The 20,451-nt window shown below is 41.8% G+C and overlaps 1 protein-coding gene across 3 annotated transcripts in view; it reads right to left on the reverse strand.

Moving 5' to 3' along the window:
- The window catches only part of CCSER1 (coiled-coil serine rich protein 1), a 770,064-nt gene that overhangs the window by 375,372 nt on the left and 374,241 nt on the right, over positions 1-20,451 (reverse strand). The window lies entirely within an intron of this gene.

Here is a 20,451-nt window from a genome sequence, read left to right on the forward strand (position 1 = left end):
GTGAATATTTATTCCTTCTTCCACTGAAACATCTGGAAGCCTGGAAATTACTATCCAGCAAGATTAATCAATCTGCATGACTAAAATAACAATAATGTTGCTTCTATTTGAGAGTATACCATGAGTTTGAACAAACATCTTCTTCAAGGCAGCATAGTGACATTATCTACAGAGTCAATACATGCAGTAAATGATCAATTCCCTGTCTTAAAATTTATGATCTGAAGCCATTTGAGTGATTGGTATGCATCCAACATCTCTAATATCTACAATGATGATCTAAAAAGCTGAAGTGACAGCTTCATATTATTCAGTAATTTTTCCCCTCAATTAATTCTCATTTACTCCTAGGACCTGTCTGTTTGAGAGACGCAGAATGCTTACATAAAAAAAAGAATATATCCAACACTAATTTTGTTTTAATTTATGGAAGGATAATTCTGTTTGTCTTGTCAAATTATCCTGTTTCTGCAAACATATGTTGCATTCATACACATACAGCAGGGAACATACAGATAGATGTATGCACACACAAAAGACATACAAAGAATCAATTGCAACTGATTCCCAGTCCAAATCTGAAACATAAATACAGAATAATGATGGAAGAATTTGTCAGAGAAGGAAGAACAGTGTCTATCAACTAGAAAAAAAAAGAAAACATAAATAAGGAGCAGGCAAGAGAAAGAAAAGAAACAAGGCATAATGCTTCTCTCATTATAGTATATATATAAATATTTATAGTATATATAAATCAGAGCAAGAAATCCAAACACTGGGATAAGGTAGAAAACTAATAGAGTTTTCTTAAAAATCAACCTTTCGTTGGCTAACTACCAACGTCATCAGGATGAAATCATCGGAGTAGGGAGACTGCATTTCTATTATCAGCGTTTCTGCACTCCACTCATAGAGCGCGTCACCGCTCTGTTTGTTTCAACCGGCCATATTCTTTCGAGTCGCCTTGCATTCGTTCCTATGGAGTGTGATTTTCTCTGAGTCCCTGCTGTCAGAAGAGAATTGATTACAACAGGAGGAGTCACTACATCATGACTCACTCCAGGGAGTGATATATGAACAAATCAAGGGCACACCAATGGGGTTCCCCATTTCAGGAATCATCGCAGAAGCAGTCTTACAACAACTTGAATCCAAAGTAATGGCCAACGATCAACCCAAATTTTGGGCAAGATATGTTGATGACACATTCACCATCATCAAATGTAAGGATAAGATTGATTTCATGAGACAACTAAATTCAATATTTCCAGATATCCAGTTTACAGCAGAGGAGGAAGCCAATGGCACCTTAGCTTTCCTCGATGTGTCAATCAGTTGCCAAACAAATGGCACCCTCCACACATCTGTTTATAGAAAAGGGACACACACAGACAGGATGCTTAATTATAAAAGTAATCACCCCACATCCCACAAGATCTCCTGCATCCGCACATTATTCAAACGTTTAGACACACTCTGTATGAAAAGAACCAAGGACAAGAACGTGATCATCTATATCAGGTATGCAGTCGTAACAGCTACCCAACAAATTTTATTTGGCATTACAGTAGGCACCAAGAACCACGTTTGACACAAAATGGCTTGCAAATACAACTTGGATGACAATTCCATAGATAAATGGGGTTTCAGAGGCAACAGCAAGAATATTGGCACCACACAACATTAATGTGGCACACCGGCCAAACCAGACACTCTGTACCAAGTTGATGCGCCCAAAAGAACAACTATCTGAAAAAGAAAAATCATCAGTAATCTATAGAGTGAGATGCAATGACTGCCATTATAGCTATATCGGAGAAACATCCAAACAACTAAAGACAAGAATCCATGAACATAAGCTTGCAATAAAAAGACATGAACAATATTCACACATATGGACACATATGGTCGATAATAACCACTCCTTCAACTTTGCAGGGGCACAGACCATTCCCCAAGACACTTCCAAAGGAGGCAGATTACTTAAGGAAGCCTGGTTCTCAGATAAATTTACAATTAATCGCCACATAGAATTGCCACCCGCCTTCCAGGCGTTAAAGGCACATCAACAGCAAGAGAAAGGTCTACCCACGATAAAAAGGAGAGAAACCAAAAGAAATCAAAGTTGTCCAACCAGGACACCGGAAGAAATATCTAAAACACAACAACCCACCAAGCCCGAAAAACAGGAACAGACAACAAACAATCATGCAATAACTCCCGAAGATCGGAGGTAGATAGAACAAGAGAAGAGAAGACAATTTCACATGCACGTACAAACAGATGGAGAGCACCCAGAAGACAGGAGCTTAACAGGAATGGATGGACGGACAGGAACAATGAACAGACGAAAGCGACCAACCCAAGGCAAGGAAAATAACCAGTTAACATGTGACCCATTGAAAGAAATACAGCAAACAGAGGATAATGCAGATTATTCCATCTCTTACTATGGGGAGTGAGTTATTACCCCCCGTAGATAGGGCTCGCAACTTGGGGGTCCTCCTAGATTCACAGCTCTCCTTAGAAGATCATATAGGTGCTGTGACTAGGGGGGCCTTTGCCCAGGTTCACCTGGTGCGCCAGTTGCGGCCCTATCTGGACCAGGATGCCTTGCGTACAGTCACTCATGCGCTCGTGACCTCTCGTTTGGACTACTGCAATGCTCTCTACATGGGGCTGCCCTTGAGGACCACTCGGAGGCTTCAACTGGTGCAGAATGCAGCCGCGCGAGTTGTGTTGGGGGTCTCCCGATACTCCCATGTTACACCTCTGCTCTGCGAGCTGCATTGGCTTCCAGTTGCCCTCTGGATGAGATTCAAGGTGCTAGTGATGACCTATAAAGCCCTACATGGCATGGGTCCGGATTACCTACGGCAGCACCTGCTGCCGGCGTCCACCTCCCTCCGTCCAGTGCGCTCCCACAGAGAGGGCCTCCTCAGGGTGCCTCCGATCAGAGAATGTTGACTGGTGGCCCCTAGGGGGAGGGCGTTCTCTGTGGGCACGCCAGACCTATGGAACCGCTTGCCGGTTGAGCTCCGGATGGCCCCCGACCTTCGCTCCTTCCAACGCGATCTAAAAACCTATTTATTTGAACAAGCCGGCCTGGTCAGATGGCTTTCGGGGTTGAGTTTGGGTTTTAACATAGTTTTTAACTATTCGGCATAATTATTTAATCTTTTTTTAACTTTTGTATTTTGTATTTTGATACTTATTGCCCTGTACACCGCCCTGAGTCCTTCGGGAGAAGGGCGGTAAAAATTTTTAATAAATGAAATAAATAAATGAGACTCATAAGAAAAAGAAGACACCGGTCATGCAACAACTAGCCGAGAAGACAAGGAATGATCTGAAAACAACCCCAATTGAACAGATATGGGCGAACCAAGGAAAGAGAGTGCCACAACACACATACACACCAGCACACAAAGAACATCCAAATACAGCGGGATCAACTAAATGAGATAGCAGAAAGCAAGGGCGGCATATAAATAAACAAAAAACATTGGGGTGGCTAGTCCAGGGATCAGATAAAGATCAGTAGATAAGCACTGAAAAAAAGTCATATGTGCAAGTGAATTGGGGTGGGGAACTGTTTGCAGAAATCACGGAAGGGAGTCAAGAGGGAAACCCAGGCATAGGACAGAATGGCCAATCACAGGAAAGGAGGGTAGAGAAGGAGGACACAGAGAACAAGGAAATACAAATACCAACAGCTGTGGCATTGGATGAGGAACAGCAAAAGAAAACAAGATCAGTTAAGGTAGTCAAACCAAAACAAATAAGGAGGAGAAAGTTTTTTAAAAAGGGACAGTAAGACCGGATTGGAAAGGAAGTGATGCGAGACAGTCAGAACAATCACGATTGGCTAGAGCAAGGTCCATCACACGGCCAATGAGCATAGTGCAGAACCAAACAGGCTTACCAACCGTTTTTCAAACCTTCAATGCTTTCTCTAATGCGCTGGCAGAGGACCAGCAAAAGCTTAGATTAGGTAGATATGCTTTAAACAGTTACTTTTTATTGTTTATTATGATCTTTTAGCAATAAATGGCTGTTTTTTATCCTCCCAATGTTCGAAGATTTTATACTTTAAGTAAATATGCCTGGGATTCGTATTTTTAAAATTATTAAATATATATATATATATATATATATATATATATATATATATATATATATATATATATATATATATTACTAACAAAGAATTAAGGGAGACTAAGTCATACCCTTCTGAGATTCGAACCTGGGCTGATTGCATATTAGGCAGTATTTTTACCTCTTGAGCCACAGGATCTCTCTCGCTCTCTGTTAGCTTTCTGCAAGGGGAGATATGAGTCAAATATTAACTATTTAGATTACCTTGCTAGGCCCCAAACATGGGGCAAATCTTTATTTCCTGTTTTCAGCCTTATCTCAAAGGCCATCGAACAGGCTGTAGTCACACCGGACAGTTCATATATTTGTGTAAATTACTAACAAAGAATAGAGAGTATATATATGTCATAACAAACATAGTCCTTTATTCCATTCCATTTCCCTTCATTTATTCTTAAATTGCAGAGGGAAATTTTATTACGCTTGAGTGATACAGTGATTTCTCTAAGTCCTAACTCCATACATTCTTGTTTGATTGTACAGCAATAACTAACTTTCCAAATACGTTTCATAATGTGTTGGGTAACTGTTACTACAGGTAATCCTTAACTTACTATCATAATTAAGCCCAAAATTTCTGTTGCTAAGTGAAAGATTAGTTAAGTGAATTTTTCCCCATTTTACAACCTTTCTTGCCAAAGATGTCAAGTGAATCACTGCAATTATTAAGTTAGTAACATGGTGGTTAAGTGAATCTGGCTTCCTTATTGACTTTGCTTGTTAGAAGGACACAAAAGGGGATCACGTGACCCTGGGACACTGTAACTGTTATAAATATGAGTCAGTTGTCAAGTGACTGAATTTTGATCATGTGACCACAGGGATGCTGCACTGGCTGTAAGTGTGAAAAACAGTCATAAATCACTTTTTCCAATGCTGTGTAACTTTGAATAGTTATTAAACTAACTGTTGTAAATTGAGGACCAATTGTATTATTTGGCAAACCTATACATAATTTATTTCATCTTTATACCATCACAATCTACCACTCTCTCACTGGCGTGCACAATAAAATGCAGTATTAAGGCATGAAAATACAAAATGGCCATAAGCATAATTATCAAATAAACAGGGGCCCTCTAGGTTTCCAAAATATTTTGGAAGGTGGCCTAAGAAGCATAATTATCAAATAAACAGGGGCCCTCTAGGTTTCCAAAATATTTTGGAAGGTGGCCTAAGAAGACTAGAGCTAGTGACAAGTGAGAAGTCATTCCAGGGGCTGGCACAATAAGTGAAAGACCAAGAGCCCATCTTTGACCATCTCAAAGTGGGAAACAATAAGCTGCTTCTTCTACCACAACTGTAGTGTTTGGGGCCAAACACTATTGTGCTGACTGATGCTCAGTATGATAAGCAGCTAAGAAACAGCTGAGGTGCAGAAAGAAAGAAAAAATGTGCCCAACATGATTAGAGACCCATTTATTATTTTTGGGATAACATCAATAGCACCAATCCCTCCAAATTAACAATCAGTCATTGCTCCATGATTGGAAATACTGTTGGACAGTAGCTTATTTAAATATGAAAGCCACCACAGCACGTTTAAATGTGTAAATATAAACACAAATAAAGCTCTCTTGGCAGAAAGGAATGCAGTATATTGGGATACTGTTATCATTCATTACACTGGTCAATAACAGTTTTGCCATACAGATTGTAGTGGGTTTTTCACCGTGAATTCAAAAAGAAGAATCAGATTGTTTTCTCTTAGGTTTAGTTTTTCACCTTGATTATTCTAAACTGGCACTAAACTACTATATTTTAGCTATAGCAGCGTATCTGAAATAGATTTGCGACTTAGTTGTTATTGTTCTCTTGCATATACTCAAGATAAAAGTAGAAAGCATGACAACTAGCACAGAACAGCACACTTCACGTTGGGACATGAGCATAACCTTTGCCTGGAAAACAGATCCTTGTCAGTCAGGGGCCAAGAGACTCTGAGCATGAACAGCTTAAACTTACTCTCATTGGGAAGACAATCTTATCAGGTTTATTTCTGAAGCAGGAATAAAGAACACAAGCATTGGCTTGAATCAGACGAAGTTTATTTCAAGAACACATTATACAGAAATAGGCTGTTATAAATGATCACAGTTAAGTCTCTCTCAAAAGTCCTTTACATAAGAAAATCTTGTTTTCTCAAAAGCATGCAAATGCATCCCTCTAGGAATTATATCCCTTTTTCTTTTTAGTTTGTATTTTTTTAAAGAACCTTTTTTAAAAAATTAAACTCTGAGATTATTTTTTTTACAAAAAAAATAAAGATATTAAATTTGTCTACGAATTGTAATGCGCTTAGTGTTCTGAGAAACAGGGCTTTTTCAGTCAGGCACTCTGCTGTGGTTTTTGCTGAAAATGGTAATCACTTTTGGGGGAAAGGGCCTTTTTTCTTAACTGATTGAAGTGATAAGTCATCCTGATATTTTCTACTAGCTGTGTGGTGGCTTAACATTTAAATCTCCAAAATAAAATTTTACGTCACTTGTCAAAAAATGCTAGGAGCATTATTTTTGTTGAAAGTGGGTGATCAAGACAAGAATGGGCCCCCCACATTTGCCAGTGTGAAAAGTTAAAATTTCAAACAGGATGGTTAAAAGGTTCACCCCATATGCCCCATGCCCTTTGCCATTTCAATGGCTTGGAGTGAGTCAAAGGTCCACCAAACAAAGTAACATAATCAGAGCTATTGTTATTCCTGCCTAACAAAGAGATCATTGTCGATTTCAGAAAAGGCAGGCACAGCCACACTTCTCTGTGCATTAATGATTCACCTGTAGAGATGGTTACCAGCATCAAATTTCTAGGTGTTCAGTTAACAAGTAGGCTGGCTTGGCTGCTCAACAGCAAGACACTGATGAAACGGGCACAGCAGCACCTGCATTTCCTGTGTCGCATGAGAAAAGCACATCTTCCTTCCCCTGTCCTTACCACTTTCTACAGAGGGATGATCGAGAGCATCCTGTCATACAGCATCACAATCTGGTTTAGAAGCATCACTGCTTCAGACAGGAAGGTGGTACAGAGAGTGGTGAGGATGGCTGGAAAAATAATAGGCAGTTCCCTCCTTCCATCCAGGACATAGCACATAAGCGTTGCTTGAGCAGGGTCTGCAAGATTATCTGGGACACTACACATCCTCTTCATGACCTGTTTTCCCTGTTACCTTCTAGGAGGAGGCTTCGTGGTATCCAAAGCAGAACCACCACCAGGCTTCCGGGTGCTACACCGGCCTCGGACTCAGGGTAGGGGTGGGGGAGTGGCTGTGGTTATGAGGGAGACCTTATGTCCGCAGGAGGCCACCGTTCCTCAGATAGTCGGGAGTGAATCTCTCTTATTGAGGTTTGGTCCTAGGGCGCAGTTGGGCTTGCTGCTGGCGTACCTTTCGCCTAGTCGCGCAGCAGCAGCCCTGCCTGAGCTTCTCGATATCCTCTCAGGGCTGGTGATTGAGTTTCCCAAACTTATGGTTTTGGGAGACTTCAATCTACCATCCCTGGGAGGAGCATCTGAATTAGCTCGGGAGTTCATGGCTTCCATGACGGCCATGGACCTGACGCAGGTAATTCATGGACTGACTCATGAGGGAGGCCACACCCTTGACTTGGTTTTCTTATCTGGTTGGTGGTTAGATGATCTTGGTGGGGGCTCCCCAATTGTTATGCCCCTGTCATGGACCGATCATCATCTCCTGCGGCTGGTCTTCCGTTTTACCACTCCCCACCGTGGGGTTGTTGAGCCAACTAGATGGTTCCACCCCAGGCGCTTAATGGACCCTGAGAGGTTCCAGGCAGCACTGGGGTCCCCACCTGCCTCCTCAGCTCACAGCTCGGCAGATGCCTAAGTGGAAGCCTGGGAAAGGACGGCCACGGAGGCACTTGACCGAGTTGTACCCTTGCGGCCCCTGACCCGGCGCAGATCCCAATGGGCTCCATGGTTCTCAGCGGAGCTCCGGGAGATGAAGCGTCGGAGACGGGGCCTAGAGAGCGTTTGGAGGTCCAGCCGATCTGAATCCGACCGATTGCGACTAAGAACCCATATTAGATCTTATCTCGCAGCGATGAGGGTAGCGAGGTCTAACTACTTCGCTGCCCTCATCGCGTCCGCAGATAATTGCCCGGCCGCCCTGTTTAGGGTGACCCGCTCCCTCCTTAATCAGGAGGTGAGGGAGGAACCCTTGCAGGGTCGTGCCGAGGAATTTAGTCAACATCTGTCGGACAAAATCGCTCGGATTTGGACCGGTTTGGACTCCGACTGGGCAGTATCGGACGATCAGGACACGAGCGGTCTTGTCAATGTCACCTGGGAGGAGTTCGATCCTGTAACTCCGGAGGAAGTGGACAGGATCATGGGGAGGCTGAGCTCGACCACATGTTTATTGGACCCATGCCCTTCCTGGCTGGTTTATGCAGCTCGGGAGGGGACACGAGGCTGGTTCCAGGCGGTTATATCTGCCTCTCTGAGTGAGGGCAGTTTTCCCGCCGCCTTGAAAGAGGCGGTGGTAAGACCTCTCCTCAAGAAGCCTGCCTTGGACCCGGCTGTTTTGAATAACTTTCGTCCGGTCTCCAACCTTCGCTTTCTTGCGAAGGTTGTTGAGAGTGTGGTGGCGCATCAGCTCCCTCTGGTCCTGGATGAAGTGGATTATCTAGACCCGTACCAATCGGGCTTCAGGCCCGGGTACAGCACGGAGACGGCATTGGTCGCGCTGGTGAATGATCTCTGGAGGGCTCGGGACAGGGGATATTCCTCTGTTCTAGTCCTATTAGACCTCTCAGCGGCTTTCGATACCATCGACCATGGTATCCTGCTGCGGCGTCTCAGGGGATTGGGAGTGGGAGGCACGGTTCTTCAGTGGTTCTCCTCCTATCTCCTGGGACGCTCGCAGTCGGTTTTGGCAGGGGGACAGAGGTCGACCACGAGGCCTCTTGCTTGTGGAGTTCCTCAGGGGTCGGTCCTCTCGCCTCTCCTGTTCAACATCTACATGAAACCGCTGGGTGAGATCATTCGTGGTTTTGGAGTTGGGTATCATCAGTATGCTGATGATACCCAACTTTTCATTTCGACCCCAAACCACCCCAGTGATGCCCTCGACGTGATGTCCCGGTGCCTGGAGGCGGTCCGGGTCTGGATGGGGAGGAACAGGCTTCGACTCAACCCTGACAAGACTGAGTGGCTGTGCGTACCGGCATCTCGGGATATTCAGGATATCCCACCCCTCATTATGGGGGGTGAGTCATTATCCCCTGTAGATAGGGCTCGCAACTTGGGAGTCCTCCTAGATTCACAACTCTCCTTAGAAGACCATATTGTAGCTGTGACTAGGGGGGCCTTCGCCCAGGTTCGCCTGGTGCGCCAGTTGCGGCCCTATCTAGACCGGGATGCCTTACGTACGGTCACTCATGCGCTCGTGACCTCTCGTCTTGATTACTGCAACGCTCTCTACATGGGGCTACCCTTGAAGACCACTCGGAGGCTCCAACTGGTACAGAATGCAGCCGCGAGAGTTGTACTGGGAGTTTCCCGATACTCCCGTGTCACACCTTTGCTCCGCAAGCTGCATTGGTTACCAGTTGTCTTCCGGGTGAGGTTCAAGGTGTTGGTAATGACCTACAAAGCCCTTCATGGCATGGGTCCAGAATACCTTGGGGAGCACCTGCAGCCGGCGTCAACTTCCCTCCGCCCAGTACGCTCCCACAGAGAGGGCCTCCTCAGGGTGCCACCGGTCAAAGAATGCTGACTGGTGGCCCCCAGTGGGAGAGCGTTCTCTGTGGGTGCACCGGATTTATGGAACCATCTTCCGGTTGAGCTCCGGATGGCGCCCGATCTCCGCTCCTTCCGGCGCGATCTTAAAACCCATCTCTTTAAACAAGCTGGCCTGGCCTGATGGGACGGGGTGGGATTTTTATAAATGACTTTAATTTTAAATTTATATTAATTATATGGGCATTGTTTAATCATGTTTTAATAATTTTAATTTTTGTACCTAGTTTTTTATGTACTGCCCTGTTCACCGCCCTGAGTCCCCTGGGAGAAGGGCGGTATATAAATTAAATTAATAAATAAATAATAAATAAACATCCAGATTCAGGCACAGCATTTTTCCATACAGTAATAATCTTGTGAACTCTAAAGCTTCCACCTTCCGTTATATATTCAAGATGGGCGGTGAATAATATTTATATGTTACTTATATGTAAGAATGTAGGTCTATACATATGTTGTATATAGTATATTTTAAATGTTATGTATGTGTACATTTTGAGAGGAAGCAACTAAATTTCATTTTTAATGTGTATCATTGTGCCCAAAAGGAGGGGGGAATGACAATAAACGCTATCTATCTATCTATCTATCTATCTATCTATCTATCTATCTATCTATCATCTATCTATCTATCTATCTATCTATCTATCTATCTATCTATCTATCTATCTATCTATCTATCTACAAGTGGAATCACCTCTAAGAGTAAGCACACTGTGAAATTCCTTGATTTATCATCTACAATGAGGCCACTTTTCTGTACTAAAATAGCAATAGCATGTAGACTTATATACTACTTCATAGTGCTTTATAACCCTCTCTCAGCAGTTACAGAGTCAGCATATTGCCCCCAACAATCTGGGTCCTCATTTTACAGACCTCGGAAAGATGGAAAGCTTGAGTCAGTAAGAATCAAACTACTGGCAGTCAGCAATCAGCAGAATTAGCCTGCAATACTGCAATCTAACCACTGCACCACCAGGGCTCAATCCTCAGAAGATGTGATACTTAGTGGTAAGGAATTCAGTGGTAATGCTGGATGCATATGAAGAACAGAAAGGTTTATACTCTTCAACTCAACCACATTTGTTGGCACAAAAGTGATCTGAATGATCTTGTTTGTGATCATGAAATTGTCTATGGAGCAAGATGAACTTTTAGGTACAACATTAAAGGCCTGAAATTGTTTCCATTATATGTAAGTTTGCTTTTTTGCTTTTAGCCACCATGATGAATGCAATCCTTTCCTCAAGAAGATGGATGATATTTTATAAAAATGCTTGCTCAGTTATGGAAGGTCTTGGTCACGAACACAATGTAAACGTATGGCACTTGTTCGTGACTCCTGCAGGTTACCTTGAAAAGTTGTCTTTCCTCATAATGGAAATAGATTATTGCCTGTACCATTAATCCACAAGAGAGTTATATGGAAACATTAAACTACTTTTGGAAAAGACCCACTATATAAAATATGAATGGGATATCTGTGGAAATTTGAAGGTCATTGCACTTCTGTTCAATCCACAGTTTTAATACACAATATACAGGTTTTTTTTTATGTGAACAGAACAGTAGTAACAGAAAAAGCACTACATTTAGAAAGGGCAAAACTTACTTCATTGGTTCCTGGGGGTGGTGTGTTTGGAAAGAATGTGATAAACAGTTCATTTCTCAATACCGAAAAGGTTTTTATTTTTTTCTTTGCACATCAAACTCGTACTTTGAACAAACTTCGTAAAAGCAATGGATGAATAGGAACTGCATTAATGTACTTGAGGAATAAATTTCCAGGATTCATGATGCTAAGATTAAAGAAAGTGCTTTTGTAGTCCCTCAAACAAGAGAATTCATGAAGATGGCAAATTTAAGAAATATGCACGTAGAAGAAGTTTAAAAATTGGTATAGCAATATTTCAAAAGAAAATATCTGCATAATTTGGAAGGGGTTGTAAATTATAAACCAGAAAGTTATCTGGAAAATCTGAAAATGAGAGTGATCTCCTGAAGTTGTATCAACCTAGGGGAGGTAACATGTCATTGAAAAGTTCATTTTTTTGGACTCTTCCTTGGATTTCTTCCATGTGAATCTTGGGGGATTCACTAACAAGCAAGGTGAGAAATTTCACCAGCACATTCCAAACATTAAAGGATACTAAGGCAAAAAGGGTCCCAGTATGCTGGCTAACTCCTGCTTCACCTGTAGAAGAGATGCTCCTGAGGTGAAAGTCAACAGAAGAATGGCAAAGCACTTCTGAAAACCTTGCCAAGAAAACTGGGGGACTTGTCCAGGCAGTTGTCAGTCAGAATACAGCTGGAAGGGACCTTGGAGGTCTTCTAGTCCAATCCCCTGCTCAAGCAAGAGACCCTATATCAGTGGTGGCGAACCTATGGTGTATGTGCCAGAAGCAGTACTCAGAGCCCTCTCTGTGAGCATGCACGCCATCAGCCCAGCCCCACCTACCCCCGTGGCCCCCTCCTCACCAGCAGCCCCCCTGGAGGAGAGTTGCCCCCAGGCATGGCCCGCACGGAACACTGCAGTCAAGGACATGGCAGCCGGGCAGCAGGGACAAGACTCCGCCCTTGCGCCCTGTCACACACAGATGATGCTGTGGGGCATAGGTGAAGGGCATGGCCACCATGGCAATCTGCTGTGGTGGGCTGTGGAGGCAGTGAGTGGCCCTGCAGGCAGGCAGGGTGGGGAGTGGGACAGGTGGGGCGGTTTTGGGCACTCGGTCTCTAAAAGGTTTGCCATCACTGCCCTATATCATTTCAGACAAGCGATTGTCCAGTCTCTTCTTAAAAACCGCCAGTGATGAAGCACCTACAACTTTTGAAGGCAAGGTGTTCCACTGGTTAATTGATCTCACTGTTAGGAAGTTTCTCCTTAATTCCAGGTTGCTTCTCTCCTTGATTAGTTTCCATCCCTTGTTTCTTGTCCTGCCCTCTGGTGCTTTGGAAAATAAGTTGATCCCCTCTTCTGTGTGGCAGCCCCTCAAATACTGGAATACTGCTATCGTGTTCCCCCCACCCAGTCCTTCTTTTCTCTAGATTAGCCAAACCCAAATCCTGCAACCATTCTTCATATGTTTTAGTTTCCAGACCTTTGTCAACAGAACACTAATTCAAAGACGCCTGACACACACTCCAAAAAGAAAACAACAACCCTACATCCATTTTTTTGTTGAACATGAAAGAATATATATACTCTGTGTGTACTCTGTGTGTACTCTGTGTATTAAAGGAAGACTGATATGCATTTCAAACTTATTTGTTTTCATCAGTCAGCCATACCCTTCTGAGATTTGAACCTGGGCTGATTGCACATTAGGCAGTTGTTTTAACCTCTAGGCCACAAGCTCTATCTCACTTTGTTAGCTGAGAAGCAAGGGAGATATGTGTTAAATGCTTGTTAACTATTTAGATTACCTTGGGGCCTAGCACAGTCACTACTATTGAGCCAGGTACCATCTATACTGTACGTGTGCAGTATGAATTCAACCCCTAGCCAAAAGTTAGATACGGTGAGAATATTCAGAAAAAGCTCCTTCATTAAGAATCATTTAATTGTTAATAGGTGTGCAGCACTTCAGATCTGATCTGATCTCTCAAATTTGCTTCAAAATATGTGGGAGCATGAATGCAATAACCGTCTATAACACCTCAAATAATCTGTTATTTCCTGGGATCAGGAAAAAAATGTTTTCTTTTTCTTTTAATTTAAGAAACTTTGGAGAATGGCTTTTATGGCTATTCATTAAAAATCAGTACTTCTAACAAGTTACTTGAGGCTATTATTCCACTCTTCCCAGACTAAGAGATGATTGCACATAAAACCTATATAAGGGAATTATATGTATGATAATAAATGTCACTCTGTAACTGACATAGATGTTGGGTTTAAATTGACTTAAGAATGAAAAATGACTTGGACTCATCGGGAATGAAAACAGTATTGCTGTGACCTTTATTTATTTAGAAGTCAAAACATCAAGTAAGGCAGAAAGCCTGCTGGAAATCACAGGAAGCATTATGGACCTACTGGCAACTTCCAGATACCAATATGGGAACCTAGAAATACACAGATCCATTCATCTCATTCATTGTGGCTGAACATTTATTCAAGAACGTAACGAGAACACGGCATTTGTAAGCTTTCAAATTAAGTTTTTAAAATGCACTATGTTACTATAAGAAGGGACGCGGTGGCTCAGTGGGGTGGGACGCTGAGCTTGTCGACCAGATGGTCGGCAGTTTGGCGGGTCAAATCCCGAGTGCTGCGTAACAGAGTGAGCGCCTGTTACTCGTCCCAGCTTCTGCCAACCTAGCAGTTCGAAAGCACGTAAAAATGCAAGTAGAAAAATAGGGATCACTACGGTGGGAAGGTAACAGCGTTCCGTGCGCCTTTGGCGTCTAGTCATGCCGGCCACATGACCACGGAGACGTCCTCGGACAAGCGCTGGCTCTTCAGCTTTGAAATGGAGATGAGCACCAGCCCCTGGAGTCGGAAACGACTAGCACGCATGTGCGGGGGAACCTTTACCTTTACCTATGTTACTATAGAACTGAGTAGATCTGAGTAGCAAAAACTGCTCAGGTTGACTGGCCAAATAACTCCTGTTACTGGCAGCATAAAAGTATAGAAAGTAACTATTTATTTTTATCCCACCTTCATTGTTTATAAATAACTATATCCATAATATAGCAAGTAAGTGTGGTTCAGGGTTGATATAATGCCTTGTTCAGGTTCTCCTCCTCCTCCTCTCCTCCTTCTGCATTGATTTCTGAGCTAACAACAGCAGGAGTTTTTGGAAAATTAAGTTTCATTGGCTAGGAGGGATTATAAAACTTTGTCATCCAAGTAAATAACCTATCATGAACAAAGCATAAATCAGAACCACACAGATTTACAGTGCCATCCCTTTCAAGAATTTGGAAAGCAGGCAGGACTGGTGTATATCTAACTTCTGCAGTTAAAAGACAATGGCATATATCAGTCTTGAAGGATTCCTTAGGCACGGATGAAAAGGGCAGGACAGTAGGTGGTGGCATCCAGCAACTTTATTTCCTCATCTCCTGTGCTAAATCTACAGGTCTGATTCACAAAGCACTATTCTGAATTCTGCTGCATTGTACAGATAGTAAGGATAATCTGCATCCCCTTGTACTTCAAACACACATCTGCTCTGTGATTTTCTGACATAGTAAGCTGTTTAGCCCATCTCCTAAAGCCATTTCTCTCTTCCTTCCATGCAGAAAGGAGAAATCTCCTAAGATCTCAAAACCTTTCAGCGCACATGACGGATAAAAAAATTACTCTTAAGAAATACTGGAAAATATATGATACTTTAAATATTCTTTTTTCCTTGAATGTTCACATATACCTTTGGTTTTACACCAGAATTTGCATTGCTTATTATACCAAAATTGCTAGACTTTGTAAACTTTTGCATAAAGGTTGAGTCTCTGGAGGTGGTAAGAATACAGTATGTGGCAAAACATATTCAGAGTTCCCACTTGTTAAAGAACACAATGACCATTGGGAATATCAGGGGTTGGAAAGTTCAGATAGTTGCAAATCTCTAAGGCTTACATTCTGTTTGAACATTCTACTCTTCTGTCTCCTTTCATCTTTTGTCACCCTTCCTGAATGACAAATTAGTAGTATGTGCAAAAAGAACTAGGCCAGACTACTTGGGTATATTGTGCTGAGTCACCCCTTCAAAGTCAGCTGTGCTTCTTAGTAAAGGCAGAACTTCTGGTATTTAGGGAGCAGTCTTGGTGTGGCAAAGTCACTGGAAGCAGAGTCCTATAGTGCTTAAGGTGTTGGATTAGGACCAGGGAGAACAGGTTTGGTCCACCTTCAGCCAGAGAAGCTCACTTGGTGCCTCCTTCTTAACCCAACATATTCCACAGAGTATTGAAGAGGAAGAAGAGAAAATATCTATCTATCTATCTATCTATCTATCTATCTATCTATCTATCTATCTATCTATCTATCTATCTATCTAATCTAATCTAATCTAATGTAATCTAATCTAATCTAATCTAATCTAATCTAATCTAATCTCTAGCTAGCTGTCTCCTGGAAAAAAGGCAGGATTTAAATCTAACAAGGAACAATTTGAGAAGGTTGTCCATCACTCGCATCTTATCAGAATCCTTGCTATCTTGAAATTTTCAGCTTTTGACTTTATTCAGCTCTTGACATTTCAATTCATTTTATTGCTTCAGATGTTATTTTTCCAGTCAGTTTACTTTTGTGGCCTAAACGTGGATTGGCTTTACAAATACAAGATTAGCTTGATTGATTTATTGTGGTAATAACCCTGAAAGCAACTGCCGGTTAGGAGGCCAGGCTGGCAAGTAAGTTTAAATCAGTAGCAGAGGGCAAGGAAAGTAAGCAGTGATAAGGACCTCTGGAAGTAAAACATTCTTAATTGCATGAGATGTAACCACACTAATAAGGTAGATTTCATTTTTTGCAACCCTGTAGTATCTTAATTCGGGGTAGTGACTGGGGGTGAGAGACTGGATGGAGCTTAACGTTTTACTGGTTGGCTGTCCTTCCAAACATCTACACAGAATTGGCAGCAGATATTTTTTTCTTTGTGCCTCCTCCCAAGATTGAACTCTCCCACTAGGCCACCACTCAGTTCAACATAGAATTCATTTCTGTTTCATCTAAAATTAAGTCACGTCAAATATGTTTATTTTAATTCTAGCTGCTTCTTCGCCTACTTTTTGACACATAGCCCCCACATTCTACTCAAGGACCCTTGGTCTCAAAACATTCTGCACCTCTCATTCTGCAACCTTCCCACTTGAAAGGTTGAGAGTTCAATTCTAGGTAATGGCAGATGTTTCACTTTTACATCAGCCTATGGGATTTAACAAGACTTGGAAAGTGGCAAGGCCTTAACAGCAGAACAGCTGATCTGTCTTGGGAACAAATACTCTGTAGAATAGGAGGATTGCCAAAGTCTGCAAAATCTATGCTCACTATGTTGGGATGGATAGACTGTGAATATAAATTGTTTACCTACCTGGATTCTTATTTAATTTATATGGAATTAATATAAGCCAAACAATTTTATGATGTGCAGATAAACACACCAACTTGTTCCAAATTTAAGTAGAATGATATAGGACAGACTAACATTACACAGAGCCCTTTACATATTTATTTATTGCACAATTTATATGGCTATCCATCTCTCTACAGTGACTCCATACAACATGCAAAGTTAAAAACAACAGTGTACTCAATCCAATCCATAATGTCCAAGATCACAGTCAAGATTGCCAGTGTACACACACACACACACACACACACACACACACACACAAACCAGAGCTCATTTACCCTCCTAGTCTAAATGCCAAGATGTTCGCACTCTAAAAGTGGCTGCAAGGCCAAACTGATTTGCTTGACTAGAGAAAACATCATATCTTCCTTTACAGCATTGTAGATTGGAAACCCCTCATGGGATTTTTGCATAAAACAGGAAGAACTTATAATTCATGGCTTTGATGATTACATAGGATGATTATAGAAAGAAGAGAGTCATGATGTCAGGATTAGGGATGACACGATAGCAGTGTTCCAGTGTTTGAAGGGCTGCCGCAAAGAAGATGGGGTCAGCATGTTTTCCAAATGGTACAGGGTCTCTTGCTTGAGTAGGGATTTGGACTGAAAGACCTCCAAGGTCCCTTTCAACTCAGTTATTCTGATTTAACTTTAGAGAAAGAAATAGATTTATAATTGAACTTATAACCACTGTAAAGATTGGAAGCCACTTCTTTGTATATTTTTCTTTCTTTATATTTTTCTTTTTTTCTTTCTCTCTTGCACACTTAGCCTTCTTTTTGATTTCTTTCTTTTTCCTTCCTTGTTCTGCATTAACTTCCATTAGTTTTTTTAATCTGTTTTTAAAAAAACTTTTTAATACAATTATTAAAAGAATAAATAAAAAATAGCTTCCACTTAGTTTACTTGCAATCTGTAAGCGTGTTCAGCTTTTGCTATAAGGCAGATTTGCAGGTGAAAGGAAAACTGAGTGCAAGCAACTTTTAATAATTAAAAGCTGGTTTGGCATGATAAGGGTTACGAGGGAAGAAACAGAAATGTTCAAGGTATCTCAGAAATCACCAACAGACTATTACAACCACATGGATCAGCATTGCACACAAGCCAACTAAAGGCCTTCAAGACATTCTAAGCAGACCAAAAGACCCAACAATCCTAGAAGAAAAAAACAGGAGTCATCTACAACATACAGTGTAAGAACTGCAACAACCGCTATGTACAGTAGTACAAACAGGCAGAAGATTGGCAGAACGCATCCATGAACACCAACTAGCAGGCAGAATACATGATGAAAATTCTTTAATTTCACAACATATAGACAGATTTAATCAGAGTTTCAATTGAGAAAATGTGACCATCCTAGACCAAGCCAAGTCTAAAAATATCAAGGAATTTCTAGAAGCCTGTCACTCTGACAAATCAGTCAATAGATGCATAGACATTAACAGCATCTATAGACTATGCAAAAGGGACGCGGTGGCTCAGTGGGTTAGGACGCTGAGCTTGTCGATCGGAAGGTCGGCAGTTTGGCGGGTCGAATCCCGAGTGCCGCGTAGCAGAGTGAGCGCCTGTTACTCGTCCCAGCTTCTGCCAACCTAGCAGTTTGAAAGCACATAAAAAATGCAAGTAGAAAAATAGGGACCACTGCGGTGGGAAGGTAACAGCATTCCATGCGCCTTTGGCGTCTAGTCATGCTGGCCACATGACCACGGAGACGTCCTCAGACAAGCGCTGGCTCTTCGGCTTTGAAATGGAGATGAGCACCGGCCCCTAGAGTCGGAAACGACTACCATGCATGTGCGGGGGAACCTATAGACTATGCAAAAGCCCAAAAAGGAACAAAAAAAGCCAAACCCTCTCCAACAGCAGTCAGCACCCAGATCAGCATAGAATAACTCAAAAGTTAATATCAGACCAACAATCAAGTAAACAAAAACCCAATCAAGAAACTGCCAAAGAAGCCATTAGTAAACAGCCCAACCAAAGAATTTCTAAGACCAACAACCACCAGCATGGACAAACAAGCCACCAGAATATAAACTGACAGCCAACAGCACTCCTTGCTAGCACTGATGATGCTACCTCATTTGGGTAATGAAACGCCTACAAGAAAACAACCAAGCTCAGAGAGCACCAAGGACTCCTCACAAAAAGAAATAACAAATTGTATAAAGAAGAAGAAAGATAGACGGATTAACATTATGTAACTAGTGCACACAATCTTTTCTCTGGAACAGAAAAGGGCATTGTAAAATCCACAAAATCTCACTTTCGCCCTTAAGAATGTATTCTTCTGAAAAGATAGCTTTGGATTGCTTCAGATTCAACACTGAATTACAAAAAGGCCATCCGTTCTCCCAGAGATCCATTCTTGTATCCTGTTTAGTGACATGACCGTTTTCAACACTGCCCCAACAAACCAAATTATAAATTTAAACACTTGTGTTCACTTCAAGCAAACAGGAAGATGGGAAGCATCACAGCTGTGTTGGTCAGAGTAATGCGCCTCTTGTCATCAGAACCCAATTTTACAGACTGACAGTATTTGGAAGGGGTTATTGCATATCAAATCATTCTATCACGTTACTGCTGAGACAATATTGTTCTCTCCTGAAGCGAGTAGGAAAGCAATAAGAAAAAAGGTTGCATTCTATATTATTTTTATTTCCACTTAATGGTGCTGGCTCTCAGAGATATATCTGACTCTCCCTGGAGCCTGACCCTAGTCTTTTTTTTTTTTTAGGAAAAGACACATTTTGTTCAAAAACAGTTAAGTCTTAAAATGGCCATTGAGGCTACAATGAAAACACATTTGATTTTGATTTTTAAAACCTTTCCTTTTCTGTCTTAGAACAGCAAACAGCAGACTTCTCTTTGCCTTCAAATAATTTATTTATTTCCTTCTTTCCTTCCTTCCCTCCCTTCCTCTCCAACTCAATATATTTTTGTGCCAGTGCTTGGGAGCAAATGTTCAATGAAACAACATGACACTAACTTGTGGAGAGTTTGTAGGAAAAAAAGGAAACATATAAATGTGATAAGTAAAAATATTTGGTACCCAAAAGACATAGACTGGAAATGCCCAGATCTCCATTGTCTAGCAAAGTGACAAGTATTCTCAGATAGAGTTCCTGGATCAGAACCATTTTTCAACTATAAGGATAAATATACCAGGCATCCCTCAAGTCATAAAGCAATTTAAAAAGAATTGGATTTTTTTAGGTTTAATATTATTATTATTGTTTAAAAAAACCACTAATATAATATGCACTTGAAGACAAAAGCTCTGGAACCAGCAACTGGGACATCATACTGAGATTGATTTAGTTGTTAAGCCACAAGGCTAGAAATTGGGAGATTGTGGGTTCTAATCCTACTTTAAAGATTAAAGCCAGGTGGGTGATTTTGGGGCACTCAATCCCTCTCAACATAGAATTGTTGTG

The sequence above is a fragment of the Vipera ursinii genome (genome assembly GCF_947247035.1).
Source record: "Vipera ursinii genome assembly, chromosome: 7".
Classification (NCBI taxonomy): domain Eukaryota; kingdom Metazoa; phylum Chordata; class Lepidosauria; order Squamata; family Viperidae; genus Vipera; species Vipera ursinii.